Genomic DNA, 8,952 nt, shown 5'->3' on the forward strand with positions numbered 1-8,952 from the left:
CAAAAATTAGCAACTCTTTCCCCAATGCCAGAAAGAGACTTCCTGCCTGGGGCAAGAAAGGAAAGGTCTGGCTCCCTCCCTTCCTCTTCTCTGTCTGGCAAGTGGAGGAAGGGGGTCCCCATTCCAAAGAAATAATTTCCTTCCCCCTTTCTCCACTTGCCTGGCTGAGGGCAGTCGATTCCATGACACTCACAAAGGGTGACAGCTACAAACTATTCCCCCTCCCTCCCCTCCAAAAAAAAAACATTCTCAATCACCTGTATTTGGATGATGAGCAGAACCCATCATCCGGGCTCAAACCTGGAGAGCTCAAGGTGGCCAGGCCACCAATGGGGAGAGGACAGAGATGGGGAATAGAAGTGGATGGGGTTGGGAAGAGCTGAAACAATGTTGGGATGAGGGTGGTACCAACTATGATTAAGGCTACGTTGACTCTGACTAAGGGGCTGCAGAGACTCTGGAGCTGATAGCCAGTGGAGCCCTGGCAGGGTTCCAGCGACAGGTGACAGCAGCGACAGCAGGCCTCCTGCAAAGTTCCAGTGACAGGTGATAGACTTCTGAGGGGGCCCTCGTCACATTTCCAGAGATGTGCAACAGCCCCAAGTGTGTGTGTGGGGGGGGAGAGGGCTGGATGCCTGGGGCAAGCAGCTGGGGTGTCCTGTTTTCTCTTTGGTCACCCTGCAGCTCCCAGGCACTATGGGTGGAGGGGGGCTCCCCTGCAGCTTCCAGCTGCTGCAGGCAGACAGGGACCCCCACAGCTCCCCACCACCACTGTGGTGGGGGAAACCATGGAGCTGCAGCAGCAAAAGTCACAGACAGGTCACAGCTTTCGTGGATTTTGGTTTATTGCCCAAGACCTGTTCGTGACTTTTACTAAAAATCATGACAAAATCTTAGCCTTAACTATGAGACCTCAGAAAACACTGAAGCAAAACTAGAAGGACAAAGGAGAAGGGTCTGGAGGAAAAATAAACTGAAACAGAGTCCTGTTTCTATGGCAGTTACATTTTTTAAAAAACTAAATGAAGTTGTATAAATGCTGGTGTCTAACTACCATTTAGGACTCCGATTGTGCCAAAAAGTGGAAAAATGTATACGAGCAATGAAACTGCACATCAGCAGCACCCAAGATGACAGTCACCATGGGAACATTATCATTTCTCATAAAACACACTGATAGCACAGCAGTTCAAGGAATGGTCATGAGAAATGCAGGATTACTATATATGGAGAGAGGGAAGTGTGAGCAAGATAAATATTGAGGTGAAAAAGTAGCTAGTTTAAATTCAATCCAGATAAAGAAATTAGGTTGATATGAGGAAAACAAAGAACTAGCAGAAGCTCTGGTCTTACCTTTATGGAAGATGTCTGCCCTGATTGCCATGATGAGGTACAGCCTTGTGCTCCTTCTCGGCTCACTGGATCTCCAAAACATCCAAATAGCAGAAATATGGCTTTTTCCAGTTTCAGCAAGCTAGGAGCCTGCACTCTTTCCTATCAGGTGATCAATACCAGTGCCACTTTAAGGCTTGCCTACTACAATTTGTTCAGCATTGAACTACTATGAAGGCTACATAGAAAAGTTAGCTGGTTCCTCATGCAGTGAACAGCCATTTAGATAAGTCCGACCAACAAGAGCACATCACATTGGTGCTTGATCCTCCCATCTGGCTCCCTATGCAATTCTACATCCATTTCAAGATTTTAGCGCTAATCTTCAAATATTTCAATGGGCTGGGGCCTAGATATCTCAAAGATTCTGTGCAACCCAGCTTGACAGCTGAGCTCAATGGGCACACTGTGGCTAATGGTGTCTTCAGTGAAACTGGAGATCGGGACAAGCCTGTCACAGAACACAGCACCAAACACCTCTACATATGCCTTACTGCAATGATGATTAACGAATGGCTGACAGCTTTTTTTCCAGGAAAAGAAACAAGAAAGAACATTCCCCTTAGAAAAATGATGGTGAGATCATGGAGAGCAGAGAATGTTATCTTTGTGGATGATATTTTGCATGTCTTAATTGTGTACTTGATGGCTGCATGCTAGGCTATGGTGATGGTACTTTAGGAATGACAGGTAGAGAGACAATTCTTGAGAGGTGCTGAGCACCTGTAATTTACATTAACTGCAGCTGAGAGCATCTCTGTGGATTTGGCCTATAGAGAGGGAGAAGGAAGATGAAACAGTTACAAATGACACTGTAAGTGGCAACACTCAACAACAACCTCCACAAGCATAGGCACACATATATGGAAGGAAATGTGAAGCATAAAGGTAGTCAATAAAAGAGCCAAGCTGAGGCTTTTGAACAGCACACAAGAGAGCGTGGGGGGACAGCATAACCCAGTGACGAGGGTCACAGACAAGTTCAACACCCATCGTAGTAAAGTATACTAGACCCCGGCTGGAAGAGACAGATACAATACTGAGATTAGAAGGAAAAACTAATCCGAGTTTTCTTAACCCTGTCTCCTGTTCCTACACAGTCCGTTGCCTTAATGAAAGAGTAATGTTCCCGCCATCCCATGTACACTAGTGCATTATAGTGTGGTCATAAGCAGTAAATTATTTGCAAGGGATTTAGGAAAAATAGCACTGAAGCATTTGTTTTTAAAACAGATATATGAAGATCCTGGTCTCAGATGATCTTGCCGCTTTGGGACTTTCAGTGCACAAGCTCCACTTCAGATGAGAATGCAGACAGCTGAATGGGAGGCAGACGCTATTGGTGCACAAGGGCTCAGCACACGGGGTGGCCCCAGATTAATTATTAAGGGAAATAAGGGCAAAGGTCACTGACTGGAAGGGAAGTGGGGCAAGAAGGCCACTGGCTGCAGAAGAAGAGGAGAAAGTTAGCTGGCTGCCTGGGAAGTTGGGCAAATTGACCACTGGCTGTTACAGTTAAAGTCTTAATCTGGTAAACTGGTACACAGTCTCGTCAAATGCTTGGCCACTATTAGTCTAAATCACAAATGATTAAATAATAAAATACAGCTAAAATTCTATCTTAAAACCACAAAACCAAGAGAAGCTAGAATCAGGAAAGTCCATCAGGAAAGTCAGCCTCTTGTATATGGTTATTGCTGATTAGATGGTACATAAAAAAATGCCATTATAGAATTCTTCACCAATGTCCCAGTACTGCAGGGAGAGGTACAGAGCCTGATTGTGTGTTACATTAGACACCATTTCATCCTCTCCTGTGGCACTATGGGGTTATAAAACTCATTGATCTGCCTATTGAGGAATTCCCTCCTAAAAAGGGAATCTGCCTGTGGCACAAAGGTGGAGTGATAGCGCTCTGCCACCCCCAGTGTAGGCTTCATGGGTGGGGAGCAGGGGCATTGCTGTGTTCTGGCTATTCTCGGCTGTCATAACAGCCCATTCTGGCCGTAGCCAGCCAAGCATAAAGTAAGGCTACTCCAACTTATACTGGGGGCTGAGCCCAGAAGTGGGGAAGTACAAAGGTGGCTCAAATCTTCCTTTACTACTAACCCTGCCCTCCCTGCCCATGCCAAGCAGAGCTTGGGAAGAACAGAGAATCTGGACTGAATTTCAATGCTAGGTCTGAATTGCCTTAAGACCCACTCCTGATGCCATTGAAATGTCTGGGAATTTTCTTTGGAAGCAGGATCAGGCCCATCCTTTCTGAGTCGTGTACATTCAAATCTGTAATTGATGACCCCATCCACCTTTCTTCCCAACATCTTATTTTCCAAACACAACTTCCGTTGCAGCCAGGGTTAAGATTATATTTCAACACAATTTTGAAAAATGGGGTTGCTTTTTGTTGATATAGAGGGGAATGTATAGCATCAGACAGGAAAGTATTGTATTTGGAGGGCCATTACCAGAGAACTGTAGAATGTGTGTTAGCAAGCCCTGGTGGGAATATAGTACCAAGCTGAAATCATTTGCAAGGTTCAAATATCTGCTGGCACTCATAAACCACTCCAGCTACACTACATTCTCACAGTTTATGGTGTTTTCATCCTGCACTCTAAGAACACATAAGCTGCCACTTTTATTATAGCATTAAGATACCAGGGATTTTTTATTGGTCTATGAATATACCCCTAAAAGCATGCTCTGAGGTACTGTATGAGACTGCAGGCCTAATGGTAATTTCATCCTTATATTATTAAAGCTATTTTGTGAAGCAGTTAAGCTTCCAGTATACTTGCATCTTAGGACAGGTCCACCATCCACTACTGGAAATGCTTTGCCTCCTCCCTAGGTTACTCCAACATTTCTAAGTCTCCATATTGCAGATTTGCTGTATCTTTTCTGGAATCTTATAGCATTCATGTTCAGTTTCACAGGATATGTCTACACTGCATCTAACAGCAAGCTTCCCAGCGTGGGTCCACAGACTTGTGTTAGCAGGGCTCGTGATAGCATGCTTAAATTAGCTCTGTAGACACTGGTGCTTGGGCTCTGCAGCCACAAAAGGAGGGGGTTTCAGAGCCCCAGCTCCAGACTGAGTCCCAACCTCAAAGCACCATCTACACAGCTATTTTTAGCATACTAGCATGAGCCCTGCTAGCACAGGTCTATGGACCCAGGCTGGGAGGTTTGCTCCCAGACTCAGTGTAGACATACCCTTTGTTCATTCTCATTTGGTTTTGTACAGATTGTTGAGGAAACTGCCCCAGGTCTCCCTCCATTGCTCTTTGTCATTTCTTTTTCCATGTTGTCTTCTCAAACAATTTTAGATTTATCCTTTCAACATCTGTTATTGCCTAAATTCTCAGCATGGGTAATTTGGAGACAACGGCTCCTGTTTCTTTCTCAGTTACACCCCTGTAAATGAGGATCAACTTCACTAGAGTTGAGGAAGTAGCACTGGTGTAAAACTAGTGTTAGTGAGAGCGGAAGAGAATCAGGTCCAAATATTTTTTAACACTTGTAATGAATTAATGTGTTATATAAGGTCAGTCCATTGCCTTTCTCAACTCTCCAAACATGGAAAATGCAGCAGAGTCCTGGTCAATCATGAAGTAGGAATAGGAACAACTTGGTTGCTTTTCTTCATTCTTTCCCCACCTTCCTTTCCCTCAGCATGAGTTTTGTTTTCTTAGTTACCATCTGTATCTGATTTATATTAACATGTAGCAATATGCATGAACAAGCAACTTCTCTGGATCAAATATAGGGAAGAGGAATGACGGAAGAGCGAGCAGAAGGAGGTGAAGGATAACAAATAGAAGCAGATGAAGGGGCAAAGGGAAAATGAAGGGAAAGAAGGGATGGAGGAAGAAAGTGAGTGAAAAGGATAAAGCTTTGAGGAGATGATAAAAGGAATGAAGAGAGGGAACAGGTAAAGGAGATGGAGAGATTTTATTTTCTCATCCTGCGGGTTCTATCACTCCTTCTCGTGGAAAATTGTTTTTATTTGTATGAGGAGAAAAATCCATAAATTTCTCCTTATAGAGCTTCCTCCAAATTCTTCTGTCAGAAAGGGCAGAAGGGGGTTGCTTCCCTGCAGAATAAGAGGGATTACAAACTCCAGGGATCTGCCAGGGTCCAAAGGAAGCTATGGAAATCCATACAGAGCTCAGCCTCTATGCTGGCTGACTCCTGCCATTATTGCTGTCCCCCTGCTCCTCTGAAGCAATGCTGAAACAGTGACTTCTAGCCACAGCTGCCTCTTGACCTCCTCTTGAAATAACATTCCACAGCATAAAGTCTGTTGGTTCTTCTCAGTAGTTGATACAGCCTTCATCTGCATGAACTCCTGAGAAGATGTACTGCAGGACTGAAGGGAATGATGCCCATCATCCTGGTCCTTCTTCTTGTACCCCATTCCCATGCATGGACACTGGATCCACCACATTTCCTCTACATGCCCAGGGGCAGAGATGGCTTTAAAAAGGTGGCTCTCTTTCATTCCCAGTCATGTAGACAAGGGCAGAGCACAGGGATATGCTCAGGCTCTTAGGTGCGGTTGAAAATGACTGGTTCTTAATCTCAACCTCATATTGACTTTTACTAAAACTTGAATCTGAAATAACCCAAGTAGGCTAATAATCAGTTGATACAATCAGAGTTTATAACAGATTCTTTCAGTGAAAAATCACCAGCTTGTTATAGCCTGTTTTCCCCTGCACTAGTTTCCTCTCTCCAACCACATTGAAAGCCAATTTAGAAACTGTGCAATCTCTCTTGCAACTGATGTGTGGGTGAATCAGTTTCTAGGGCTTTGTTTCCAAACCAGCTGTTCACACAAAGGTAGGGCTCCTCCCAGCAAAAGAAACTCTTGTAATCTTTACTCCTCCCACCTTATGTGTAAGTATGACAATCCTTCACAGGGAAGGAGAGGAAGAGGGGAGCTCTCTTCCACTGCAATATTTTGTAGAGATCGGTGCTTAATTCTGTATGGTGCTGCATGTCCTCAGCTCCCTTTGAAGTCCCGGAGGGAACTCATTACCTCACAGGATGCACTAAAACCGTTACATTACAAATCTAGGCCATTTATGATAAACCTCATTTAAATGATCATTCTACAAAAGAACCAAAGTAAGACATAATTAAATTGTGTCAGAGATCCACAGTATCCAAAAGGAACTCACTCCAACCAAATTCTTTCCTCAGACGGGATGTCTCTGGGGAGAATTTATTAATCATAAAAGGAAAATGATTCATTACAACTAAGGAATGAACTGTGTGTCCCAAGGCCCGCTATCATTCACTGATGTGATCTACTGCCAGGATTTACACGCAGGCTTCTGAGTTAAGCTGTGAACTATGTGCTGAAAATCAAAATTAAGGGTTCATGCTAGGGAACACCTTTTTCATTAAAATATATTCAGGGCTCATGTTAGGGCAACAGGAAAGGAATCATCCTGATGTACTGGGCTAAATTATGCCTCCCTCTGGTATATCGGAAGGGGAGAAAGAGTATTGGGAACTCCTCAAACCTCTACTTTGTGCACTTGCCAGCGTGCAATGCATATCTGGAATGGCTCTAAGCATTGTTAGGGTGGCTGGCTCAGAAACACTAGAGGGCATTTCTCACTGAAGCAAGAGCGTGGTCCTGGCTCCACCCCCTGTGTAGTCATGCTGTAGGAAATGCTGGCTAAACCTGTTGTATGGGTGTAGCAAGGGAATCTCTTATCCATGTTCCTCCAGAGCTCGGAATGTATTATGCCGTTCAGAGGCATAAAATCTTTATTTGGCAATATGCCATTTTACTCTCTTCAGTGCAGCTCAGGATTGTAAGAGCCATAAATAAGCCCACTGTTTCAAGTGAAGAGGGTCAGACCAAGATTTGGATGAGAAGAAAGGTGTCTGTGTGCAGGTGTCTGTGTGTTAAATTGCAGGTACAATTTTTTTGTGACAGAGTGAAAATTAAAATAGAAAGTTTTAGTTCACTATAATTTGTACTCATGTTCCTAAATTGATGTGTACACCTACATGCTCAAACAAACTGTTTGCAATTAATCCACAGAGGAGGGAAAATTGCAAAAATAAATACATGAAATTTAAAAATCACTGAATAATAAATTAATGCAAGGGAATTCTTCTCACAGACATTCTGCAAACAGAAAAAGAGAATAAGGTTCTCATCCAAGAAACACTTAAGCATTATTTGCTCAGTTGTAATTTTAACTTTGCTTTCTAAACTGTAGATTGGAGGAAGCATTGGCTGTAGTAAGTACAGGCCCTGATAAAGGGGGAGTGGAAAGTCCCGCCACTAAGCCGGGTCCTTGCCAAGAGGCACTTTCTCGTAGTATGCCCTGAATTAGGCTAAGAAACCTACAGGGAACTGCCATTGTGTCCGAGATCGCAATAAACCTAGTCGACGTGACTTTGCATCTTACTGGACTCTGTGGTTATTGGGGGTTCTCGTCGGGTCTGCTGTGTCAGCTATCTGCGCAGAGCTGGGGCAGCACACAGAGGGAACTCACGCACGCAGCCGAGTGATATCAACAAGGAGACAGCAGAGCACCACACTGGTACAGCTCTGACAACACTGGCTAGTGATCAGAACCTATTAACTGGGATTCAGATGATATCAGAAGGAAATTGGTTCTATCTGCCATTGACTTGCTGTGTCATCTTAGGCACTTATGGCCTAATTTTCAGAGGTGCTGAAGTCAATGGGAGTTGTGAGTATGCAGTGTCTCTGAAAATCAGGCCAATAACCTGGCTGCACCTCACTTTACCCAGCTGCAAAATAAGTATAAAAATATTATCTACCTACTCGCCAGGGATATTGCGAGGCTTATTAATATATGTCTTTAGAATATTTTGAGGCCATAAGATGAAAGGCACAATATGAGCATTATATTAATTGTTCCTTTTTGTTTGAAGTGGTCTATCATGTGGTGTACAACCCATGAATTCTTGTCCTTTCTGCCCCTTGTAAAGAACTCTATTAAGAATACTGCCTCACGCAAGCAGTATGCAATGACTCTGTCAGTCAAAGGTGTTGGAATGTGATAAGTATATTTATATATAGTTTAACTTTAGTACATAGAGGTTAACGATCCTTTATCTATCTCTCTGATTAGAAAGCACAATGATGACGAGGTGGTAAATAGCTCAGACGCAGGAAAGGCACACAATAGGCAGTAGGAATGCTAAGAAAAAGGAAATTAAGGAAGAAGGGGAAGCTAAGGGGTGAAAAGATAGTCACCTTTTATCTGCTGGCATAAGCATTCCTTTTACCTGTGACCCCTGTCTCTTTCTCTCTTCCTTCAGTCGGTATTATCACCATCTGTGCTTTCCTGTTTTGTGTAAATTCGTTGTCTCTCTCTCTCTCTCTCCTGGTACTTTCTATTCTATATTTTCTCTCTTTGCCTTGTCTCTTGGCCCTTTTCAGTCCTTTGTCTTTCTTCATATCTCTCAGTGCCCACATAATAATGTAGGAGATTAATAGAATGCACAAAGAATATCTTCTGAACCTTGTGTTTTCTGAAAGAGCATTTCCAATATCAGTAA

Source organism: Mauremys reevesii, linkage group 1 (genome assembly GCF_016161935.1).
Source record: "Mauremys reevesii isolate NIE-2019 linkage group 1, ASM1616193v1, whole genome shotgun sequence".
In the NCBI taxonomy this organism is placed as follows: Eukaryota; Metazoa; Chordata; order Testudines; family Geoemydidae; genus Mauremys; species Mauremys reevesii.